At 37.7% G+C, this 25926-nt stretch overlaps 1 protein-coding gene and 1 pseudogene across 2 annotated transcripts in view; both read right to left on the bottom strand.

Moving 5' to 3' along the window:
* Positions 1-457: 457 nt before the first annotated feature.
* DPH6 (diphthamine biosynthesis 6) overlaps positions 458-25926 on the bottom strand; it is a 339756-nt gene continuing 314287 nt past the window's right edge. For both annotated transcript variants that reach the window (XR_001109403.2, XR_001109400.2), the window contains 2 exons: positions 1907-2146; positions 458-590 (listed from right to left, as the gene is read on the bottom strand). The gene's annotated coding sequence lies outside the window, so the exon portion shown is untranslated. The remainder of the gene's footprint in view (positions 591-1906; positions 2147-25926) is intronic.
* Positions 12059-13584, bottom strand: LOC105725919 (26S proteasome regulatory subunit 4-like; annotated as a pseudogene).

Genomic DNA, 25926 nt, shown 5'->3' on the forward strand with positions numbered 1-25926 from the left:
AATATTCTACAAACTGTTTACTTGGTGAAACTCATATTAAATTGGGATCCACATCTGTGGATAAGTGAGAAGAAATACATTATGAATAAATATGTTTACTCTATAGTAAAACTTAAGTTTAGCTTAAATAATTTGAAATTTTATATCATTTCATTTTTAGCTTATATTGAATACCAAACGAAGTCCCTGGAGGTGGTGGGGGGAGATTCTGTGAAATAACTCAATTCCAAATGTGTCAGCCACAGCAAAAATAAATTATAATAAAGCACAAATCCAGAAAATATTCTCCCTACCAATTGAAGAAAGCAGCATTTATAACAATTCCACAGACCCCAGGAGTCATGGGAAAAGACTCTCAGATATGCAAGCAAGCCTTAGACACAATCAGATTCATTAAAACCACAAGTGTCATAACCAAAGTAAGAGGCAGCTAGGGCTGACTGCTTGCAAACTCTACCTTGTTAGCAGGTGCAGCATCTAGAAGGCTCATTCAGGAAAACCAGGGTACTAACTCCAAATAAGGTTTGCCAAATCTGCAAGAGGCAGCATGACCTCATCTTCTCTTCTGATCAAAAGAAACACTCGCACTTCTACAAATGTGAAAGCACATAATTTAGAGAAATGTGTTTGTGCCACTGATTCTTATCTGTTACTATGACACTGCTACATGATTTTAATTGTATCTTTACAATATATTTTAATATCTGGCAGTGTAAGACTTCCTTATTCTTCCTCCTCTCTTTCCCCCATGCGCCTCTTATTTCTTCTTCTTTTGGCAAAACCTTTTAGGCTATTTTTGCCAGCTTTATTCTTTTTATATCCACTTCAGAATAATTTTGTTAAGTGTATTCCATGGGAGACTTGATTCTAATAAAGGTAAATTTATTTTAAAAACAAAATTATAGAAAATAGGTATCTTCACATTATTTTAAATCAGAAACAAGGTATATCTTTTCACTTTTTAAAAGTTTCATCCTTCCAGAAAGATTTCTGGTTTTCTTTATAGCAGTCTCAAAATTTTGTGTAGTTTTCATGCTACTGTGCAAGTGGTTTTCTTCTCCACTAGATTTTTAAAATTCGTTACTGCTGATAGGAGGTAAAAGATTTTCATTATATTTCTGTTTTACCTAGCAATGTTATTTAACTCATATTAAATATGCTCATAGTTCATGTCTCATGGGTTTACTAGGTAGATATTATCTGCAAATAATGATTGTATTGCCAACGTAGTTCTTAACCTCAACAAAGAACAGATTTTTGTTCCTTCTAGAGTGTATTCTAATCATCAACTTACTTGGTTATTTAATTTAAAAGTCTTACTTTCTGATGATGCAACAGTATAAATTATGGTATAATCTAAAGTCAATTTATTTCAGAAACCACTTTTGATATGTATGGGATAACTAAAAGTTCCAACCCCAAACCAGGTTACAGATATTGTATTAAAACAACAAAAACTCAGTTAATACTTTAGAAGAATGGAAAGATGTGATCCTTATTAACTGTTCTTGGAGAAATAAGGTGAATCTTAGCCCAACTGAATAAAATATCAGAAAAATTACCTCCTGCACCAGAAAGCAGAATGTGATACTTGGCCAGAAATATTTTTAAATAGTATATTTCAACAGTTTCTAAAAACATTAAGCTGCTTTTAAAGAACTCTTAACTTATTGCATTAGGGAATTAAGATAAAGTTAGTGATGACTATGACTTTCTATTTAGCAATTTTCTTTCTCAATTGTGCACAGCCAATTATGAGGTAGAACATAACAGCTCAATCAAACCTTATTATTCCAGATTCAGTTAAAACCCTTATAAAGTGCACTGAGACTTGATATTGTCTGAATAAAACTTTTTCACAAATTACTCTTTGGTAGGCTAGAAATAAAATAGATACTGTAGGTACCTTTTAATGGGTCTTTAAGTTCTGCCAGTTATCCCAGGCAGTGGCAATGAGCTGGCTGTTCATTACATAACAGTGGGCCATGATCCTGTGCTGAAGTCTGGTGCCTCCATGTGTAGCTTCCAGGATTTTCACGGTATGGCTTAAGGACACAGTAGCTTTTGTTTGTATTCCACCACCAGCAAATTTCATTGTGCAAGGTACCAGGGCAATTTGCCCAGTAAGAGGCAGGACTTCTCCAACCTAAAACAGCAAAGGGAAATTAAGGACTGAAATAAGAAAACATTACTCTCTTTATTCAAGCTATTTCCCAAGTTCTTAATTAACTGGACAAATGGCGATAATACCTACTTTGGCAGGTTATTCTGGGGATAAGATGTATATAAAATATCTATTATATAGAGTTCAGAGTCAGAGCAGGAAATAAAAATGTAGAAATTTATTATTATATTATTAGCCATCATTATCATTTCTGAATTAAGACTTTCCCCCAGTGCAACAAAGTTGACTGAGTTTACTCATGGATCAATAATTAACCACTGTATTTGTTTTAGAGGGCAAAATTAATATAAGGATGAATAGTCATACACTACTTCGTATGTCATACACTATTTTAAATAGTGTACAACAGTCATGCTCTATTTTAAGACCCAGTCATATGCTGGGCCTTAAAGGAGTTAGCTCTGAGTATATGGAATTAACACTTTTATAATATCATAATAAATGCTCCAATTAATTGGAAAAAGATATCACTAGGATATTATTTAGCCTTGAGGAACATTTAAAATAGGACTAGGAGAAAGATGTTGTTTCAAGTCTGTGTGTTCCTGAAGGGTGGCACTGTATTTATGGGATAAGGGCTGTGGGTTTCAGGTCACAAAAGCAGGATTTCAAATATGTGTCTTTAAAGTTGAAAATGAATTTGCATCTTATCATTTCACAGACTAATGCCATGGAAATTTTGGCTCCTAAGGACATAGATAGATCACTTTTTTTTTTGCAAATCAGCCTCTATAATTGGACATAAGTGATATGAGACCTTTTTACAAAGCATCTGCTACTTTTTCTGTTGAGATGTTTACTAGATCTTGCTCCAAAAGAGCAAGGAAATAATAAAGGCTCTACTCTTTTCTGATTTTCATAAAAATTCTGTGATAAATCCCTAAGTTTTTTTTTCACTATTAGAAAGAGTAAACACATGAACTATTTAGTATATATAGATCCCAAATACAGAATGGTGGTGAATAAAAACTTTTTTTCCTTCCCTATTCCCAGAATGTGTAAATTATTTAATAGAGACTTTGCTAAACTTTTACCACAACTAAAAATTCCTCAGTATTAAAGCTCAGTGAAAAGAAATCTCAGTGCCTGAAGACAAGGAAATCAAACCATGTGACAGTCCCATATGCAACTCCAAATCTGTCCTCATAACTGTCTGTAGAGCTCACAAAGGAGTCACACATGTAGCTATTGGAAGAATATCTTACACAATTTGGCACACAAGTTCTAAGATTAGCAGCTGAAGAGGGGGAGGAGGAAGAGAGGAGCATAATACATTAACTGACACCCATCCACTATCTTTCTAAATTGTTTGGAATGTTAAAAATATTGTTTTGATCAATCTATATATACATCCTCAAATTTGAAAGAGAAATTCAAAGCATGTTGTGGTTGAAAGAACAAATGGTTTTTAAAAAAACACTATGAAATATATGTCACTGAACAAGGGAGTCCAGCCAGCTCCCAAGTGGCATGTTAACATGATGAAAAGCAAATCCAGGATGCTGTGAATCAAAGAGGCATGGGTTTATTTTTAAAAAGGCCTGTGTCTCCCCACCCTGTTTGCCAAGTACAATTTTCTTTGGAGTAACCCAGCATCCAAAATAGGTAAGCATTTAAATGTTCCAGCGATTACCTGCCCAACACTTGACCACCTCCTCCCCTTATAAGGCCTTCGGCTCTACATACATCATCCATGTTAATTACCAGACAAACAGAAGAGCTGTTCAACTAGTTCACTTCCCCTATTCTTGAACAGATTGTTTGAGACATAATATGAATACTAATTAATGATAAAATATCTGTGAGTGTTTTGAAATATGGACGAAGATAGCACTTTTAGAAAGGCGCCCAGATAGATCTTGTGCAACAAGCCCCACTGGTCATACGAAGGGTCAGGCTACAGCTCGGAGATATGAGAGCAAAACTGGCAGAGTTTTTGGCTCCAATTCAGTGGGAAACTGTGGACCACTTATTTTTTTTGGAGGGGTGGATTTACTTTCTTGTTAACCTTATCCCTCTGTTAAACTGGAAGAGTTTAGAATGAAAACTCTTTTCACAGACAAATGGAGAGAAAAACAGAATTTTGTTAGCGGTCGACTCGAGTAGATGAAGGAGTGAGACTTCAACATGTTTGATCCAGGATTATGGGTCTATGCTCTGCAGCAAAAGAAATACAAGCACGTTAGGGCTGATCCAATGCTGAGAATGCTGAGTGCACAGGACCAATTCAGTCTCTGTGATGCAAGGGGCAGGGGAAAGGTCACTTAAAATGATCCCTCTTCCATTCAACCACCCTTTTACAAATAGTTTGCTTAGTCTCAGAGAAGTGTACCCACAGCAATATAAAAAATATACTTTTTGTTAAAGAGCAAAGCATATTATTAGGTTGAATTGTAAAGACAAATGAAATAGTATTTTTTATAATAAGAATCTAAGCCATTGCCAAATTGTGTTGTCTCCTTTCCTTCTAAAACTGAATATTGTATTTTCTTCTTGAAACGTTTAAAACTGGCTCCATCTTATCTCAGAAACTTTACTCCATTAATAAACTAGGCTTTGTATTCTCCTTCAATTTTGATATCTAATGTAAATTCTTAAATAGTGCTTTTTAATTCTTCTGACTTCAGTAATTACAATTTGTTCTAATGCCAAAAAAGAGAAGATTATTCAAAATTAAACTAAAAACAAAAAACCAAATAATTTATATTTGACATTAGAGTTGTTTTTGCATTAAATTTTAACAACGGATGTGTAAAATATTAAAGAAATTCATTTGTCTCACTCTAAGAACTGAAAATGTCTCATGAAAATCTGATTTGGGAAAGAAAGTTAGCCACAGTCTGCATTTCATGTATAGCTAGTCCTTATCTGTCTGAGGTAAGGCCTAGAACTCTTAGACTTTCCTGTAATTAGATGATTCTTTCCAAGACTGATTCAAGGTTTGCCATGTTCCAACCTTTCTTGAGGGCAAGAGAAATGATCACTTATTTGCATTTCAAAGCTTTTCTTTGCATTCAACTAAATTTAGAAAAAAGAGAGATGTCAACATCAAATTGTCAAATGAGATACTGTTAAAAGTAGTTGCCTAAGGTGACAGCAAATTAAGTCCATAAATAAAGTAGGAAAAAGCATAATAAAGATAATTCATTGTGGATATGAACTTTTGTTATAATACACATTTTTATGCTTATTTACACTTATTTGTATTTCTCTTCATATGTATTAATCTTTTCCCCACTTGCTCACTAGACCTGATGTTAGTATTTTAAGTCAAGGCTTTTCTTAAATATTTGGAAAAAAGAGGTAGAAAAATGCCTTCTAAGTTAACTGGAAAAATATATACAATGTCTTGGACAGGTCTCTTCCTCCTGATTGGTGAACCCTTAACTTGAGACTTAATATTTCTGGGTCTTGCTTCCCCAAAGCCATCTTACCTGCACCCCCATTTACATCACACAAAGATCCAAAGTCAACCGGAAAGCACCCACTGCCACCCCCAGGCCCTGTGCCTAAGGTCAAAACCCAAGCAGTGCTTACCTATCCTACATGGTGAAATAGACAGCAAAGCTTAAGGAAGAGAGAGGCTATGTCTTCTAATTCTTCTGGGTGTCCCAAATGTCCTCATGTTGATGTTACATTGTTCATTCAGTACTACAGGCGATAGTGTCCTCAGAAGTGACAGCTAGTAAAGTGATTTTCATAGGGCTACACTGAATTTACTAAGAGTATTCACAATGCCACTAGAACTGGTTTTCACCAGTTTGGAGAGTAGAATGAAAGCTGAAACAGAGATGACACATAGAATCATTAGAAGCACAAAGTATATAAGGAAGGATTTTCCTCCTTCTCATGTTTTTATGTTGCTTAGGCCCAAAACCTTGGAATCTTCCTCTAATCCTTTCTTTTGATTACTCCCCACTTTCTATCTGCCAGAAACGTTCTACTTTCAACATATATCCAGAATCCAACCACTTCTTTCTCATCATGTTCAGTGATCCAAGTCACTATCATTTTTCATCTGGATTACATATACAACTTCTTTCTTTTTTTGAGATGGAGCTTTGCTCTTGTTGCCCAGGCTGTAATGCAGTGGCACGATCTAGGCTCACTGCAACCTCTGCGTCCTGGGTTCAAGTGATTCTCCTGCTTCAGCCTCCCGAGAAACTGGCATTACAGGTGTCACCACCACGCCTGGCTAATTTTTTGTATTTTTAGTAGAGATGGGGTTTCACCATGTTGGCCACGCTGGTCTTGAACTCCTGACATCAGTTGATCCACCTGCCTTGGCCTCACGAACTGTTATTACAGGTGTGAGCCACCACACTCAGCGCTGGATACAACTTCTTAATCGGTCCATTTGCTTCTACTCTTCCAAGAGTCTATGCTCAACCCAGCACCTGAGTGACCCTTGTAACAATGAAAGTCAGATCAGACCATCCCTCTGCTCCACCTGTGAATTGAGTTTGTGAATTATCGTAACACCATCTTATACAATAATTCACCAAAGAGATTACCATTAATGCCTTTTTATGGAATGTTTGAGAAGCGTCATGACAGAAGAGAAACAGCTCACTTACCTAACAAGTGGGAAAGTGCACAAGATATTTTCTGTACCACTTGCCTACTTGGTAGAGATTGTCAAAGTCAAGAGTCCCTAACAAATATTTATATATCTTATCTTTAATTCAAATGTGTGAACAGATGATTGTCTAGATTTCAAAGTAATATATGACTCATAAAAGTATGCAATACCAGAACACATAGATTTAACACAGAATAAGGAAGTACATATAACCTAAACTATTTATTTTGGTGGAAAATATTTTTTTTAAGAGACAGGGTGTCACTCAGTTGCACAGGTTGGGGTACAGTGGTGTGATCACAGCTCACTGCAGCATCAAACTCTTGGGCTCTTACTCTTGTCTCAGCCTCCCATGTAGCTGGGATCACAGATGCGCACCACCACACCCAGCTAATTTTTGAAAACATTTTCTGTAGAGATGGAGTCTCACTTTGTCGACCAGTCTGGTCTTAAACTCCTGGCTTCAAGTAATCCTCCTGCCTTGGATTACAGGTGCTAGCCACCGTACCCAGCTGAAGATCCTTAACAACAACAGCTAATGTTTACTGAGCCATTATGATATGCCATTTAATGTGCTAGGCATTTTACCTGCATAATTTCATTGATTCTCACAAATCCACTGGTAGGCACTATCATTATATCTATTTTAATGATAAGCGCACTGGAACTTGGAGAAGTCAAGTAAATCACTCAAGGTTACACAGCTGGGACGTGGCAAATCTGAGACACACGTATAGGAATGTATGATGTCAATGCCCATGCAGTCTTAACTGCTAAGTCATATTACCTTTAATTTCCCTGATCATTTTTCTTATCTTTGGCTCTAGTGCTTCATCCAATACTGGATATGAAACTTTCTGTACATTTAGTACAGTTTTAGTATGTTAAACAGCTTTTCCAAAATTCTAAAAATAATGCAAAGTTAGAGTCACATTAGTGTGGTAGATAGAGCTTGATCTTTAGAGCCAGCAAGACCTGGGTTGTGGGCCTTTGGACAGGTTACCCTGTGAAACCAGTTTTCTCATCTGTGAAATGACAATTATGGTATGTATCTGTATATAGAATGCTCAGTACTTTGTAGACAATATATCAATAGTCACTATTAATCTCTAATGCTGAATCATTTGAAAACTGTACAATCTCAAAAACAACGCAAATGTTTTGACAGTATATAGATTTGTTTTCTTTATATACTTGGTAGCTTAATTTTTCATGAATTAAAATAGTAATTTTTTCTTCAACTCTGATTCTCACTTTATTTTCATATTCAAGGCTATTGGTTTAGTCATATGACTAAATTAAAACATTGTTTCTTACAATAGTCTGATACATTACTAATAAATAATTTAATACTAGTAAAGAGATTAATGAGTTCTTAAATGATAAATTACTATTCTGTCACAGGTTACACTTATATGTAGCATAAAGCTAATTATGGTCATTTACTTACTTAATCAGTAAATTTTTACCAAGTGCCTATATGTGCCGAACACTGAACTATTTGCTAGATATTTAATATGAAAATACACCATCCCTACTCTGAAGAAATTATAGCCTAGCAGGAAGACATTCACGTCAAGAGGACCATTGAATCATTTGGAAAGCCAGTAAAAAGATACTACAATTGATCAATCAAAAACAAGTTGCTGAACTGGGGCAATGGCAGTGGGTTGAAATAGAGGGGGCACTGAATCTACTGACAATATTCAGTAAGTAGAACTGATGGAATGTGATTCGAGATGAGATGCATATTTGGGGAGGGCAGAATATAAAAGAAAGGATCTAAGCTGACTCATGGGTTTGTATTTGATCTAGAGGTACAGGTTATAAAAATGATGTGCTATACAAAAGTATTTTTTCCTTAAAATCTAACTCATGGAATCATCAGTGATATTTAAATCAATAATAGCAAATGTAAGTGATAATAATTTTAAGTAGAGAAGGACAAAAAAATTAAAAAAAAATAAAATGCTAACAAATGTAATGAGTTACATCACTGCTATATAAATTATCATCATAATGCTTTATGATGATAAAAATCACTGGAACTATATGCAAAAAAATTAGATTACTGCTTTATGAATAACCTTGCATGTTCAATTCTCTTTTGATTGATAGCAAATATCCAATCTCCCATGTCAGCAGTGGGTATTTAGAAGACATACCAATGTCCTTATTAAGGTGAGACTCAAATATGCTTCTAACCATTAACTTTGAGACTGGTGTCCCAGAGCCATTTCAGCAACTGTGTGTCCAGCTCGCTACAATTACAGCAAAGCCACATAGCAGGAGAAAAGTTTATATTGCAAAGGGATATACAGTTCTTTCTCAGTATCCATGGGGGATTCAGGATCTCCCTCGAATACCAGAATATGAGAATGCTCATGTTCCTGATATAAAATGGCATACAATATTTTTTTCAAATATTTCCAGTCCTTGGTTGGTTGAATCCACAGATGCGGAACCCAGAGATACAGAGGGCCAACTCTAGTCATTGGATCAATCTGCTCTTTAAAAACTATTTAGAGTTTTAAGTGCAATCTGCTTGCTGAACAAAAATCCTCAGACACAACCACAGGATTTCAACCAAACCTCAAGTATTTTACAAAGAAATAATATAGTATTTGTTCAAAGAGAATGAAACACCTGTTTCTAAGGGTGATTTAAGTCAATAAGTAATAAGCTAAATCTTTGTTAGGAATGCATTCTGGTGTCTGAATGACTGTTGCCCTTTCAGAGGGCAAAGTGCACAAAAGATTCAGTGACCTTCTGACTTGACAGTCAAATAACTACCATTACGTTCAGTCAATGTAAGTAAGCATGGCTGACAATTTGCTAATTGGCCGCCTGTGGTCAGTCAAGGGTAATTTTGACCTTAATGAGACCCTAATCAATTAATACTTAGGGCAATAAAGACTTCTTACTGATTAAGTAAGACAGAAATCATCTTTTTCTAACAGGATTAATGCTACAAAGTGGCCAACTTTTTATTTAATATATGGTAATCCTCTCTTTTTTGGACTCTCCTATTTAGCTAACATGGTAAAACTGAATTATAGAAGGTGAAATATTTTGTTCAACTATGCTTAAAGCTTCTTCTTTTTTTTTTTTTAAACAAGCAGTGTAATTCAGATACTAAAATGAGAACGTCTGGTGTTTATTTGAATTATATGATAATCAACTGAACCTGATATTATCATGGAATTGAAAAACATGTATGTTTTCTTAAACCAAAAGAGTCCATATTGAAATCCTTAAAAATAATGAAAATCACTAGAATTGTTTTTAAATCAGGGTCTCTTTTCTGGCAACTACTAAGATGATAGTAGCTAGGATTCCAGAGGCATACAGTTTTCTTTTTAATTGAAAAGAAAGATAATACTATTGTCTTCCATGAAGATATTTTTAAAATGCTCTTAAAATAAAAATTTCTTTACGTTACAAGAGCAACTGTCATTTTAAGTCACAAAGTATAGTCTTCTCTTCTGTAGTGTGGTTGATATAAAGCAGCATCCTTTTATGTGTTCTGTAGAATAGGTAAGCAGCCTCTATGCTGAAATGCAGCCATAATTTGTAGGAACTTCCAGAATTACTTTCTGTTTACAGTGTATAATATCTGACTTGGCAAAGGAACAAATTTATCATTTTAGGTTAAAAATTTATCATTTAGACACAGTGACTAAAAATTTATAATTCTCTGAGACAGGTTTTCCTCTTTAAGGCTTTGCAATTCATTTGGCTCAGATGATACTTTTGAAAATGCACGTATTTTATATAGGAGAGCAGATATGGTTCCTTTAAAAAATAGTTGAAAAGCAACAGCTGTGTATCTGCAATAACTGTTTTATGACGCTTTTAATACAGATAAATATGCAAATATGTCATACTATTTTTAATACACCATTTTCACACAGCGTAGTGACTGAAAACAGAGCAAACATTCTGTGTATTTAGATTCATAATGAGAAATACACACCACTCAAAACTGGAATTATTGTCATGTTGTAGCAAGTAATAAAAAATATGTTTTTGGATGGTAAATAAAACAGTGCTAAGTCATAACAAAAACACTGACAAAGTCCAGGGAGTAGCTGTTCAGATTCTACTACCATGTCGTCAGTACTGTTTAAAAAACTACAAAACATTGCTCAGATTCTTCTGCTGATGGGATAATACATGTTAATATCACAAACAATAGGTAATTTTATCTATATTCTAGTTTCTGAAGACAGGTCCAATTAGGTTTCATAATTTAGATAGTAATTCAAGTAGTTAAATCAACTTACATTTTTTAGTAGAATCATATGAGAGATCCATAATGGAGTTAGAATTAAGTCCCATGGGTTCAACCGAACCTCACTATGCTAAGCTTTCTTTTAATATTGCCCACGACTTTTTTCCATATTTATTATGAAAAATGTCAAATACAAAGCAGAGTATAATAGAGGACATCCACATATACCACCACCATTAACATTTTACTGTACTTGTGATATCATATATCTGTCTACTATATTTTTTTCTTTTAGATTTTGACTACTTTTATTTTTTTAAAATAGCCTATTTTGGGAGGGCAGTTTTAGGTTTACAGAAAAGTTGAATAGAAAATGCCAAGAGGTTCCACAATACCTCCCAACCCCTCCCCATAGTTTCCTCTATTAACATTTTGGATTAGTGTGGTACATTTGTTACAACTGATGAGTGTCTTAGTCCGTTTTGTGCTGCTATAACAGAATACTACAGACTGAGCAATTTATTAAGAATAGAAGAATTGGCTTACAGTTTTGGAGGCTGAAAAGTCCACTATAAAGATGCCACCATCTGGCGAGAGCCTTTTTGCTGCATCATAACACGGTGGGAGGCATTGTATTGTGAAAGGGCCAAGAGAGGGTGTAAGGGCAAAGAGGCGTGAACAAGAGTGAGATAAACCCACTCCTGCAATAATAGCATTAGCTCATTCATGAGGGTGGAGGCATCAAAGTCGAATTAATGATTACAGATCCTACCTCCCAAAACTGTTGCAATGGCAATTAAATTTCAACATGATTCTGGAAAGGACAACCATTCAAAACATAGCATTCTACCCATCTACACAAGGAGCAATATTGAAAAAAAAATTTTTTTTTGAAGTATTCCATTCCCAGCCTTTCAAAAATTTTTTTCTTTTGTTTTTGTGAAAAAGCATGCTTTATTGAGAAGCAGACTGCCACACAGTGACTGACAGATGAAGGCCACCCAATGGGCACTTACACATCGTACTCCAAAAGACACAGGATGTTTTGCTAATAAAAACCAATGGGAACAGGGATTCCTCTGGGCAACTCCCCAACCTCATCCCTTCCAGGGATGGAGAAATCTCCCATTTTCCCGATAGCAGCGGTGGTTCACTAGAGATAGAGCCCCTCAGGGGTGCCTTCCTGTTTCTTATAAAGAACATTTTCTTTAGATTTTTTGAAGTCTACATTTGTTACTTTCATTCTACGTTCTCTTAAGGCTATCAGACCAGCTTCTGTACAGATTGCCTTGATGTCAGCACCAGAGAGGTCATCTTTAGCCATGATCAAGTCGTCCAGGGTTACATCATCAGCCAGCGTCATCCTGCTTGTGTGAATCTGAAAGATGCACTTCTTAGTCTTTTCATCAGGGCAGGGGGAACTCGATCTTCCTGTCAATGCGGCCTGATCTGATAAGTGCTGGATCCAAAGTTTCTATTCGGTTTGCGGATGTGATAACTTTCACATCTCCCCTAGAATCAAATCCATCCAACTGGTTCAACAGTTCCAACATTGTTCGCTGAATTTCTCTCTCACCACCAAAATTTGAGTCATATCTTTTTGTCCCAATGGCATCAATTTCATCAATAAACACGATGGATGGTGCATGTTCTTCAGCAACTCGAAACAGTTCCTGTACGAGTTTGGGTGCATCACCTAAGTACTTCTGAGGAAGTTCAGAGCCAACCACTCTCAAAAAGTGGCTGAGGTTTGGTTTGCTACTGCTTTGGCTAACAAGGTTTTACCTGTGCCAGGTGGACCACAGAGGATGACCCCCTTAGGAGGCTTTCTACCCATCTCTTCATAATATTCAGGGTGGGTGAGAGGAAGATCCACAGATTCCTTAATTTCCTGAATTTGGTTGTCCAAGCCCCCAATATCAGCACAGGTCTCCTGGGGGGCCTTTGCCACCTTCATCACTGTGACCAGGGGATCCATGTCATCCATCAGCACCCCTATCACGGCATGCACCTTGTGGTTGAGTAGGACTGAGCAGCCAGGTTCCAGCCAATCCTTGTCTACGAATGACAGAATGCTGACATAGTGTTCTGAGCCCACAGATGTAGATGCGATGGCATGATTGTCATCGATGATCTCTTCCAAGGTTCCTACTGACATCGGGGTGCCCCTTAGATCATCCACTTCTGATCTTTCCTCCTCTTGCTTTTCTTCTAATGGTTTCATTTGTTCCTGATTTCTAATGAATTCTTCTTCCATGAGAAGGTAGTCTTTAATTCTCTCTAATTTCAGTAATTTTAAACGGCACTGAGTGTGAGGTGTCACCAGTGGCAATTTGCTGGCAGCATCTGGTCCCTTTGTTTTCTTTTTCTTTTTCCCCATTCTAGTTGGTACAGGAGGTTCATATTTCTTTTTCTTCTCCTTGTCATCCTTCTTGCCACCTCCAGGACCATGACCACCACTCTGACTTTGACCCATCTTGCCTTGGCCCCAAAATTTATACATTGATTCCATCTCAATGGCTCCCAAAGTCTTAACTCACTCCAGCATCAACTCAAAAGTCTAAGTCCAAAGTCTCATCTAAATCATCTATGGGTGAGACTTAAGGCACAATTCATCATAAGGTAAATTCCTCTCTAGCTGTGAGCCCGTGAAATCAAAACATGTTACATGCTTCCAAAATACCCAGGTGGAACAGGCAAAAGATGAACATTCTTATTCCAAAAGGGGAAAAAGGATAAACAACATTAAATCATAAGGCTCCAGAATAATCTTTCTGGACTCCATGTCCTGCCTCCTGAACACACTAGGGTGGGGGTTGGGCCCCCTAGGCCTCAGGCAGCCCACCTCTGTGGCTTTGCTGGGCTCTGCTCATGTAGCAGCTATCACAAGTTGAATTCCTGGGGCTACCTGTTGGTGGTTCTATAGTTCTGGAGTTTTAGGGGTGGCCCTACCTCCATGGCTCCACTAAGAATTTCCCTGGTGGGAACTCTGCAGTGGCTCCACTCCTGTGACAATTCTCAGCCTGGGCCTCAAGGGTCTCTGAGGTATCCTTTGAAAAATAGGTGAAGGCCACCACAGTACCAAGCTCATGCACTCTGTGCCTGCAGAGCTATCACCACATAGACACCAAGGTTAATGGGTCTATATGTTCCTGAGAGAGGCGGCAGGACCACTGGTTTTGCTCTTAAGGTCCTTGATGGGAAAGACAGCCTGGAAGATCTCCTCAATGCCTTTGGGTTGTTCTCTCATTGTCTTGATGAATAGCATTTGTCTTCCTTCTATCCATACTAATCCCATTAACAAAGGGTACCTTGGCTACCACCTTGGTATTCTCTCCTAAGCAAGCTTTTTAATGTTTTATATGGCCAGGCTTCAAATTTTCCAAGTGGTTACATTCTGCTTTCTTTTAAATTAATTATAAATTCCATCTTTAAATCACTTATCTTTTCCGACATTTTACTATGTTCAGTTGAAAGAAGCCATGCAGCACCTTCAATATTTTGCTTAGAAATTTCTTCCGTCAGATATTCCGGTTCATGGCTCTTAAATTCTGCCTTCCATAAAGCCCTGGGCCATGGACACAATTCAGCCAAGTTCTTTGCCACTTATAATAAGGATATAAGGATGGCGTTAACTCTAGTTTCCAATACCTTGTTTCTCATTTCTGAGAGTTTATTAGAATTGCTATTACTGTTCACATTTCTATCAATATTCTGATCATGAACAGTGAAATAATCTCTAAGAAGTTTCAGACTTCTCCACAGCTCTCTTCTTCTGAGCTATTAAAAAGCAACTCACCAGAATTATCAGTAAGGCTCAACTCATGACAACATAGGCTTTTTCCAGCATTCATTTCAAAACTGTTCTACCTACTACCCATTACTCAGTTCCAAAGCCATGTTCACATTTTCGGGTATTTGTTATGTGAACCAAAAGTATTTGAGACAGGTCTCTATCAATTTAGAAAATTTATTTTGTCAAGGTTAAGGACATGCCTGTGGCACAGTCTCAGGAGGTCCTGATGACATGTGCCCAAGGTGGTTAGGATACAGCTTGGTTTTATACATTTTAGGGAGACATGAGACATCGATCAATACATGTAAAATGTACATTGGTTCAGTCTGGAAAGATGGGACAACTTGAAAGGGGGGCTTTCAGGGCATAGGTAGATAAAAAAGAAACGGTTGCATTCTTTTGAGTTTCTGATTAGTCTTTCACTGAATATACAATTCACATGTGAAGTGGCGTACAGAAATAGTCAGTCACTTATGTCTTAGTCTGGCTCAGTGAATCTGCATTTTGACATAAACAGTAGGGCAGAGGAAGCAATCAGAGATGCATTTGTCTCAGGTGAACAGAGGGATGACTTTGAGTTCTATCCTTTGTCCTGTACCTGTGAAGATAAGCTGTCATTTTACATCGCCTGTGAAGATAAGCTATCATTTTACATCGCCAGGGTGAAATTCAACTGTTTCAGGGTAAAAATCTTGAGGCCCACAAATTATGAGGGAGGTTAGTAGCTTTTTAATTCTTGTAGCTACCTTATTTAGGAATCAAATGGGAGGCTAGTTTGCCTCAGGCAGTTCCCAGCTTGACCCTTCCCTTTGGCTTAGTGCTTTTGGGGTCCCAAGACTTATTTCCTTTCACAGTTATAACAACTCTCCACTCTCTAATACCACTTTTCTTAGTCTGCTTTGTGCTGCTATAACAGAGTTCTTGACTGGGTAATTTATAATGAATGGAAATTTATTAGTTTACAGTTTTGAAGGCCAGGAAGTCTAAGATTAAGAAGCTAGAATCTTGCAAGGGCCTTCTTGCTGCATCATCTTCCCACTGACATTATACTAGCACCTCCCAATGACATAATAGCAATTAAATTTGTCATAATTTTGGAGGGGACAAACATTTAAACTACAGCAATGGACTAATTTTGATAAATTATTATTAAAGTCTATAGTTTATATTATAGTTTCACTCTTTGTGTTGAACTTTCTGTGAGTTTTAACTAATGCATAATGAAATGTACCCACCATTACAGTTTCTTAAAGAATAGCGTCACTGCCCTAAAAATCCCCTGTGCTCCACCTATTCATCCCTCATTCTTTCTTCTGGAACTCCCAGCAACCACTTATCTCTTTACTGTCTCCATAGTTTTGTTGCTTTTCCGAATGTCATAGAAGCATATAGCATGTAGCCTTTTCAGATAATCTTCTTTTAATTAGCAATATGCACGTATGGCACATCCAGGCTTTTTGTGGCTTGATTTTAGTTTTAAAAAAATTTTTTTAAATGAAGTCTTGCTCTGTCACCCAGGCTGGAGTGCAGTGGTGCAATCTCAGCTCCTCCTCCTGGGTTCAGCCTCCAAAGTAGCTGGTATTACAGGTGCCCACCACCACGCCTGGCTAATTTTTGTATTTCATCATGTTGTCCAGACTGGTCTTGAACTCCTGACCTCAAGTGGTTCACCCACCTTGGTCTCCCAAAGTGCTGGTATTACAGGCGTGAGCCACCACACCCGGCCTGATTTTAGTTTTGAATAATATTCCACTGGATGGATGTCCTAAAGTTTGTTCATCCTCTCATCTAATGAAGGACATCTTGGTTGCTTAAAGCTGCTATAAACATTCATATGTTGAGTTTTTTTAACAAATGTAAGTTTCAACTCATTTGAGTAAATATAAAGGAACACAGTCATTGTATCTTATGTTAAGAATGTATTCAGTATTGTATAAAAGTGCTAAACTGTCTTCCAAAGTGGCTGTACCATTTTGCATTCCTACCAGCAATGAATGAGAGTTCCTCTTGTTCCATAGTCTCACCAGCATGTGGTACTGTCATTGTTTTGAATTTTGCTGTTCTAATAGGTGTGCAGTGGATTTAATACATTTTAAAGACACTTTGTATTTTGAAGTAAATTAATATTTACAGAAAAGTCACAAAGGTAACAAAGAATTCCTATATACCACTCAACCAATCTCCCCAATGTTAACATCTTAAATTATTGTAGTATACTTGTCAAAACTAAGATACAAACATTGATACATTGCTAGTCACTACACTCCAGACTTTATTCATATTTCATCAGTATTTCTACTAATGTCTCCCTTTTGTTTCAGAGACCCATCCAGGATAACACATTGCATTCAGCCATCTGTTTCCTTAGTTTTCTCTGGTCTATGACAGTTTCTCAGTCTTTCCTCATTTTCTATTACCTTGACAGTTTTAAGGTGCATTGGTGGAGCATTTTGTCTCTCAATCTGAGTTTGTCTAATGTTTACTCAGGATTAGATCAGAATTACAGGATTTGGGTAAGAATACCACAGAGGTGAAGCGTCCTCATCACATCATATAATGGGGTACATGCAATAAAAGTAACCTATTACTGGTGATGTTAATCTTGATCATTTGATTAAGGTGCTGTTTATCAGATTTGTTTACCATAAAGATGCTATTCCTCTCTTTTCATGTTCTATTATTTGGAAGGAAGTCACTAAGTCCAACCAATACTTGATGGTAGGGGATTATTTATATCCATATAAAGTTATGTATATGTATTTAATACTTTAAATTTTGTTGCTAAAATTGTTATAGCTTTGGCCATTGGAGACATGTTCAGGATGGCTTTCTGTCTACTTGATATGTCTCTAGTCTTTTATTTTTTTGAGTACTTCCTTACTTTCAGACACTATAACATACTTCAGGCTCATACGGTATCCTCTCTACCCCAGATACAGAATCAGCCATTTCTTCAAACAGTCCAAGTTTTTCCTATTAGGGTTTGGTGTTTTGAAACAAAGTCCAGGTACTAGGTGTGATTGCTGTCACTGGTGTGTTATCACAATGATTTACTTATCTTTGAACTAAAATTACAACATTAGGAGGTAAAATTTGAAAATTTGACTCTTCTTAAATTCAAATACCTGAGAGGAGTTAGGTCACAAAAGTATCTTGAATTGTTCTACCTAGTAGCTTAGAAAAATCATACTATGGTCAAAAATATTTTTATTTGTGATTTTAACCTATTTCATTTGGACCTAAAAATTAAAATACTCTTAAAATAATCTTAAAAATTATTTATTGTGGGGCATGGTGGCATGTGCTTATAGTAGCAGCTACTTGGGAGGCTGAGGGAGGAGGACTGCTTGAGCCCAGGTGTTTGAGGCCATAATGTGCAATGATAACTCCTGTGAATAGTCACTGCACTCCAGCCTGGGCAATATAGCAAGATCTCATCTCAAAAATAATAATAATAATAAAAATAGTATTATAGAAATAATTGAAGCATCAGGAAATAGCTGTAAACACGCATCTATCTATTCAGTTTTCTGTAATCTGGAACAGGCATATTAGTGTAGTATGGTGGTAGTTTTATTTTTTCAGCTAAAATACTTTGCCTCTTGGTATAATTCTCTGAACTGTTTTTCCTTTTATGCCAATAAATACCTTTACTCGGTCTTTACATTCTTAAGGTAACAAAAATTAATTCACTAGTTAGGTGACATTTGGGAGTGGTAATAGAGGAAAGTTTCCACACACATTTTTTAAAAAATAGGTAAAGGAAAGTGCAGCACAACTATCGTTGCATGGAAAGTCTCATTGGTACAAGTAAAAAAATCGTATCATCATCAAAATGGTCTCATGTTTGGTGGGAAAATCTGTCCTTGTACTGAAGAAATTTGGGGTACATTTATAGTAGCTACAGAGAAAATTAAATGCCTAGGAATTAATTGAAGAAGTGAAAGATCTCTACAATGAAAACTATAAAACACTGATGAAAGAAATTGAAGAGGTCACACAAAATGTAAAGATATTCCATGTTCATGGACTGGAAGAATCAATATAGTTAAAATGTTCAGACTACTCAAAGGAATCTACAGATTGAATACAATGCTGATCAAAATGCCAATTTTGTCTGCTTTTGGTATCCGGGTAATACTGGCCCACAGAATGAGTTTGGAAGTATTCCCTCCTCATCTATTTTTTGGAGTACTTTAGGATTAGTATTAGTTCTTTAAATGTGTGATAGAAATCAGCAGTGAAGCCATTAGGTTCTGGGCTTTTTTTTTAATGGAAGACTTTTGATTACGGTTTTGATCTCATTACTTGTTATAGGTCTGCTCAGGTTTTGGATTTCTTCCTGTTTCAATCTTGGTAGGTTGTATGTGCTTGAAATTTGTCCATTTCTTTTAGATTTTCCAATTTATTGGCATAGTTGCTCACAGTAGCCACTAAAGAACATTTCAATTTCTGCAATATCAGTTATAACACCTTCTTTTTCATCTCTGATTTTATTTGGCTCTTCTCTTTTTTTTCTTAGTTTGACTAAAGGTTTGTCAATTTTACTTAACTTTTCAAAAAAATCAACTTTTTGTTTAATTGAGCTTTTGTTTTATTTTCTTCATTTCAAATTCATTTATTTCTGCTCTGGTCTTTATTATTATTTCTTTTCTTTTACTAATTTTGGTTTTGGTTTGTTCTTGCTTTTCTAGTTTTTTAAGATACAGTGTTAGGTTATTTATTTGACGTTTTTCTTCTTTTTTAAGGTAGGCATTTATAGATATAAACTGTCCTCTTAGTACCACTTTTGCTGTATCCACAAGGTTTTGGTATGATGTGTTTCAATTACCATTTGTTTCAAAAAATTTTTTCAATTTTCTTCTGAATTTCTTTATTGACCCATTGGTCATTTGTGAGCATATTATTTAATTTTCATGTATTTGTATAGTTACCAAAATTCCTTGTTATTGACTTCTAGTTTTATTCCATTATGGTCACAGAAGATACTTGATATTATTTCAACTTTTTGAATGTTTTAAGACTTATTTTATGACCTAATGTATGGTTTATTCTTTAGAAAGATCCATATTCTAAAGAAAATAACGTACATTCTGCAGTCATTGAATGAAATGTTCTGTAAATACCTATTAGATCCATTTGGTCTATAGTGTAGATCAACACTGTTTGCATAAACAGACAAACAAAAAGAAAACTAATAAAGAACCTGTAATTAAAACAGTTAAAAAGTTCCCCCCACTTTTTAACTTTTTATTATTACTGTTTATGTGTTATTGTACTGCTCATGTCTTGAGAAGTTGTTGTAGTTATTATTTTCAGTTGGTTCATTGTTCAGTCTTTCTATGTAGGATAAGAGTGGTTTACACATCACAGTTACAGTTATAATATTCTGTGTTTTTCTGTATACTTACCGTTATCAGTGAGGTGGTTTTTGTTTTGATTTGAGACAGGGTTTTTTCTGTCACCCAGGCTGGAGTGCAGTGGTGTGATCTCAGCTCACCACAGCCTTGACCCCTTGAGCTCAAGGAATTCTCCCACCTCAGCCTCCAAGTAGCTGGGACCACAGACACGTGCCACTATGCCTGGCTAATTTTTGTGTTTTTGTAGAGACAGGGTTTCAGCATGTTGCCCAGGTCAACCAGTGAGTTTTATACCATCAGACAATTTCTTATTGATCATTAATGTCCTTTTCTTTCTGATTGAAATACTCCCTTTAGCATTTCTTGTAGAACAGGTCTTGTGTTGATGAACTTCCTCATCTCTTGTCTGCCTGGAAAAGTCTTTATCTCTCTTTCATGTTTGAAGGATAATTTTGTTGGATATATTATTCCAGGGCAAAAGTTTTCAGCACTTCAAATATGTCATGCCACTCTCTCCTGGCCTGTAAGGTTTCACTGGAAAGTCCGCTACTAGGCATATTAGAGCTCCACTGTATGTTATTTGTTTCTTTTCTCTTGCTACTTTTAGGATCTTTTCTCTATTCTTGACCTTTGAGAGTTTGATTATTAAATGCCTTGAGGTAGCCTTCCTTGGGTTAAATCTTCTGGGTGTTCTATAATCTTCTTGTACTTGGATATTGATATATTTCTCTATGTTTGAAAAATTCTCTGTTATTATCCCCTTGAATAGTCTATCCCTATTGATTTCCACACCTCCTCTTTAAGGCCAATTACTCTTAAATTTGCTGTTTTAAGGCTATTTTCTAGATCTTGTAGGTTTGCTTTTTTTTTTTTTCTTTTCTATGTATTTTCAAATAGCCTGTCTTCAAGTTCACTAATTCTTTCTTCTGCTTGATCAATTCTGATATTAAATGACTCAGATGTATTCTTCAGTATGCCAATTGCATTTTCAACTCTAGAATCCTGCTTCATTCTTTTTAATTACATCAATCTATTTGTTAAATTTAGCTGATAGAATTCTGAATACCTTCTCTGTGACATCTTGAATTTCTTTGAGTTTCCTCAAGACAGCTATTTTGAATTTTCTGTCTGAAGGGTCACATATCTCTGTTTCTCTAGGATTGATTCCTGCTGTTTTATTTACCAGGAGGTCATGTTTTCCTGGATCTTCTTGATACTTATAGATGTTCCTCTGTATCTGGGCATTGAAGAATTAGGTATTTATTATAGTCTTCACAGTCCAGACTTGTTTGTATCCATAGTTCTTTAGAAGGCTTTCGGATATTTGAAATGTCTTGGGTGTTGTGATCTAAGCTGTATCTGCTTTAGTAGGCACCCCCAGTTCAGTAAACTGTGGTTCTTTCAGACTCATAGAGGTACTGCCTTGATTGAACAAGATCCAGGAGAATTCTCTGGATTACCAGAAAAGATTTTTTGCTCTTTTCCCTTACTTTCTCCCAAACAAATTGAGTCTCTTCCCCTCTGTTTTCAGCTACCTGGAGCTGGGGATGGAGTGACACAAGAATCTTTGTGGCCACTGAGGAAACGTATTCTCTTCCCAGGTCCACAAGGGGGTGTGGTTTCAAAGGCAAGAATTTCCCAGTGCCATATCTCCACCTATGTCTCCATCTGGGAGCTTAGAGGTCTTTAACTTTTGTGCACACAGGAAGATAGACTGTCCAGGTGAGCTTCCTTTGTCTAGAAAGCCTGCGAGAAGCTACAGGAGGACTGTGGGCCAAAATAACAAACCAGATGTCAGAAATCAAAGATCAATCACTCCAGTGGAAGTTTAAAAGAACTCCTTTCATAGGACAGAAAACTTGAATGGGGCAGGAATATCTCCCAGGTTAAAAGTCCCCTTCTCCCACATCTGGGAAGACTCCATTTCTGGATCCCCTCTCATGACAGTGTGAGAACTCACTCTCTCTCTCTTTCTTTCTCCTTTTTCTCTCTCTCTGCCTAAATAAATCACTTTCTGCAAAACTCTTTGGGGTTCGATATTTACTTAAACAAGCCCACCGCACCCGGCGGGGTCCTCTCTCCCATTCTTGGGTGAATGAGGGACCAAGGGCCTGGAAGAACACATCCATCCTATTGGGGACCTAAGCCCATTGTCTGCAATTCAGTCACAGCCACTACCCTGGGACTGTACTGGGTCAGACCTGAAGCCAGCACAGCACTGAGTCTCACCCAGGCCTACTGTAACCACACCCGGGCTACCACTTATGGTCACTCAGAGCCCTGGGGCTCTACAATCAGCAGGTGGCAAAGCCAACCAGGCCTATGTCCTTTTCTTCAGGGTGGCAAGTTCCCCCAGGCCCCAGGCAGGTCCAGAGGTGCCATCTGGGAGCCAGGAACTACTGTCAAAAACCTTAGAAGCCTGCCTGGTGTTCTACTGTATTGCAGCTGAGCTGGTACTCAAATCACAAGACACAGTCTTTTCACTCTTCCCCTTTCCACAGGCAGAGGAGCCTCACCTTGTGGCCACCACTACCTCAGGCCCACAGGGAACACTGCCAGACTACCACCAATGTTCCCTTAAGGCCCAAGGGCTCTTCAGTTAGTGTGTGGTGAATGCTGCCTGCCCTAGGACTCACCTTTCAGGAGAGTAGGCTCCCCTTCTGGCCCAGGGAAGGTCCAAAAATGCCATCCAAGATCCAAGTCCTGGAGTTGGGAACCCCAAGAGCCTGGTTGGTGCTCTACCCCACTGTGGCCAAGCCAGGACCCAAGGTGCAAGACAAAGTCCCAATTTTATCAAAGAGAAGAAGTCTTGCCCTGTATTCACCACAACTGGGAATGTGCTGAGTCTCACCTGAAGCCAGCAAGTCTCAGAATCTCACCCAAGGCCCTCAACATAGTACCTGGTATTGCTGCTGGTTATTCAGGGCTCAAGGGCACTTCAGTTAGCAGGTAATGAAGCCTGCCAGGACTGAGCCCTTCCCTTTAAAGCAGCAGATTCCCTTATGTCCCAAGGTGTGTCTAGAAATGTCCTGAAGCTAGGGCCTGAAAAGGGAGCTTCATGACTCTGAATGGTGCTCTATCCTGCTGTGGCCGAGCTGGTATCCAAGATACAAAACAATGTTCTCCCCACTTTTCCATCTCCTCTCCTTAAGTGGAAGGAACAGGTCTCTATTCGAGCTGTGAGTTGTGCAGCCTGGGGATAGGGGGAGGGTGATGCCAGTACTCCCTTAGCTGTCCCAGCTGGTATCTCAGTAGGTCACAAGTCCCCTCCAGTCCACTGTCTGTGGGCTCAGTTCAGCACTAGGACTCACCTAGGTTTTACAGTCCTTGTGGCCTAGACTGTCTTTCAAGTATATTCGGAGCCCCAGAGCAGTGTAGACTGTGGTGATAAGGCTTGCTAGAAGTGAAGTTCCCATGAGTGGGATCTGCAATTCCCCTCTAACCAGGGCTTGTTTAAATGTTCCCTTCTTGGGTGGGTGTCAGCTGAGTTTGGTCTGGTTTTGTTTTTTGCTGTAACAATGGCAGCACTGAGTTCAATGCCTTATAATTGCAGGCTCTCTCTCTCCTCAGGGAACAGGAATATTCTCTCCACCATGTTGCTGCTTCTAGGGGATGAAAGAGGGGTGGCATGGGCCATCCAAGACTATTTTTTCTACTTCTTCAGTGCCTCTTCCAGTGACATGGAGTTAAACCAGGTACTGTGAGTTCTCATCTGATTTTTGGTTCATACAAAGGTGCTTTTTGTGGTAGAAAGTTGTTAAATTGATGTTCTTGTGGGGGGAGGGTGGATGATCAGTGGAGCCTTCTTTTCTGTCATCTTGTTCCACCAATCTCTGTAATCAGAGCTCTTGTATTAGTCCATTTTGTATTGCTATTAAGGAATACTTGAGGCTGAGTAATTTATGAATAAGAGATTTATTTAGCTCACAGTTCTGGAGACTGTAAAGGAAGCATGGTGCCAGCAAAGGCTTGGCTTCTGGTGAGGCCTCAGGAAATTTTTACTTATGGTGGAAGGGAAAAGGACCCAGCATGTCATATGGTGAGAGAGGGAGCAAGAGTGAGGGGAGGAGGTGCCAAGGTCTTTCAAACAATTCAATCTCATGATCTCACAGGAGCAAACAGAGTGAAAACTCACTCATTACCATGGGTATGGCACCAAGCCATTCATGAGATCTGCCCCCATGACCCAAACACTCTACACTAAGCTCTACCTCAAATATTGGGGATCACATTTCAGCATGAAATTGGAGGGGATAAGCATCCAAAGTATATCAGTATTACTGGGAGTGAACTGGAAAGACAGGAGGTTGCAATAAGAGAGTGAGGTACTCAAAATTAGATTATGGAAGGATTGCTGTTATTGGTAATGACAAGGCTCAATGCACAGGCTCAGTATATGACCAAGAGATTTAGTGCCTTTGGATGAAAAAGAGTAGGTCAAGTGTTGGAAAGACCGCCTTGTCTACCTTGGAAGGATATTGTGATCACCAAGAATTGACACAGAACCTGGACTTAAAATATTCAAGGCACGAAGGGAAACAGTCCAAGATTCTATAGATAACTAAAATAAGAACTTCTGCAACACTTTTCTTCTATCAGATTTGCAAAAATAAAAAAGATTGACAGGTTCTAGTATTTGCCAAGCCTGGGAGGAGTATGGTATAACATTTTCACAGGCAGTCTAGCAATATTTATCTTAATTCTCATATTCAGCAATTCCATTATGGAAAACTTAAAAAATAGTTGCACAAGAATGCAAAGACATTTGTACAAGAATGTTCAACTGCAGAAATGCTTACAATAGTAAAATACTAAAACGAATCTTGATATTCATCAACAGACAATTAGTGAAATAAAGTATACACCCATCAATGAACAATCATGCAACCATAAAAAAGAATGAAGGGACTGGGTGTGGTGGCCTGTAATCCCAGCACTTTGGGAGGTCTAGGTGGGTGGATCACTTGAGGTCAGGAGTTCGAGACAAGTCTGGCCAACATGATGAAACCCTGTTTCTACTAAAAATACAAAAATTAGGTGGGCGTGGTGGTACATGCTTTAAAAACATGAGATTACTCCCAAGTAATCTCAGTTACTTGGGAGGCTGAGGCAGGAGAATCGCTTGAACCTGAGAGGTGGAGGTTGTAGTCAGCCAAGATCATGCCATTGCATTCCAGCTTGGGCAATAAGAGCAAAACTCCATCTCAAAAAATAAAAAAACAAAATGAAGGGGTACTACATGTACAGACATAAAACAATGTCCATTGTATTTTATTAAGTGTGGGACTAAAGATATAAAATGGCACAAACTCTTTTTGTTGTTAAAAAAATTAAAATCTTGAATTTTATAAGCTTGTGGGGTTCTAAAATAAGAAAAAAGGCATACTGTTACAAAATCAATAAAAGAAAACTAGTTGTGCATAACGAAGCATTAAGACTTTGTTGGGGCTTTGTGGAATGCTCCAGTGGCCTCAAGAACCCTGGTTTCTGCCCTGGGAACAGCTGAAGAATAAAGACAGCAGGAATTTGAAGTTCACCTCAAGCCGAACACTAACTTCCCTCATAGACAAGTCAAAGGTCTCGGGCATGGGTCTGGCACTATGTCCTCTCTGACCCACCTCACTCCTCATCACTCTCCACACTCCAGCCACTAGCCTTTTTCCTCTGTTCTCTAATGTACTGAATTTATTCCTACTTCTAGCAGTTGTGCTTAATATTTTCATGGTCTTTAATGCAGATCTTTGCATGGCTGGCTTCTTGCCACTCAAA

The sequence above is a fragment of the Aotus nancymaae genome, unplaced genomic scaffold (assembly GCF_030222135.1).
Source record: "Aotus nancymaae isolate 86718 unplaced genomic scaffold, 86718_ANA_hifiasm-v0.15.2.pri h1tg000011l, whole genome shotgun sequence".
NCBI classification, from domain to species: domain Eukaryota; kingdom Metazoa; phylum Chordata; class Mammalia; order Primates; family Aotidae; genus Aotus; species Aotus nancymaae.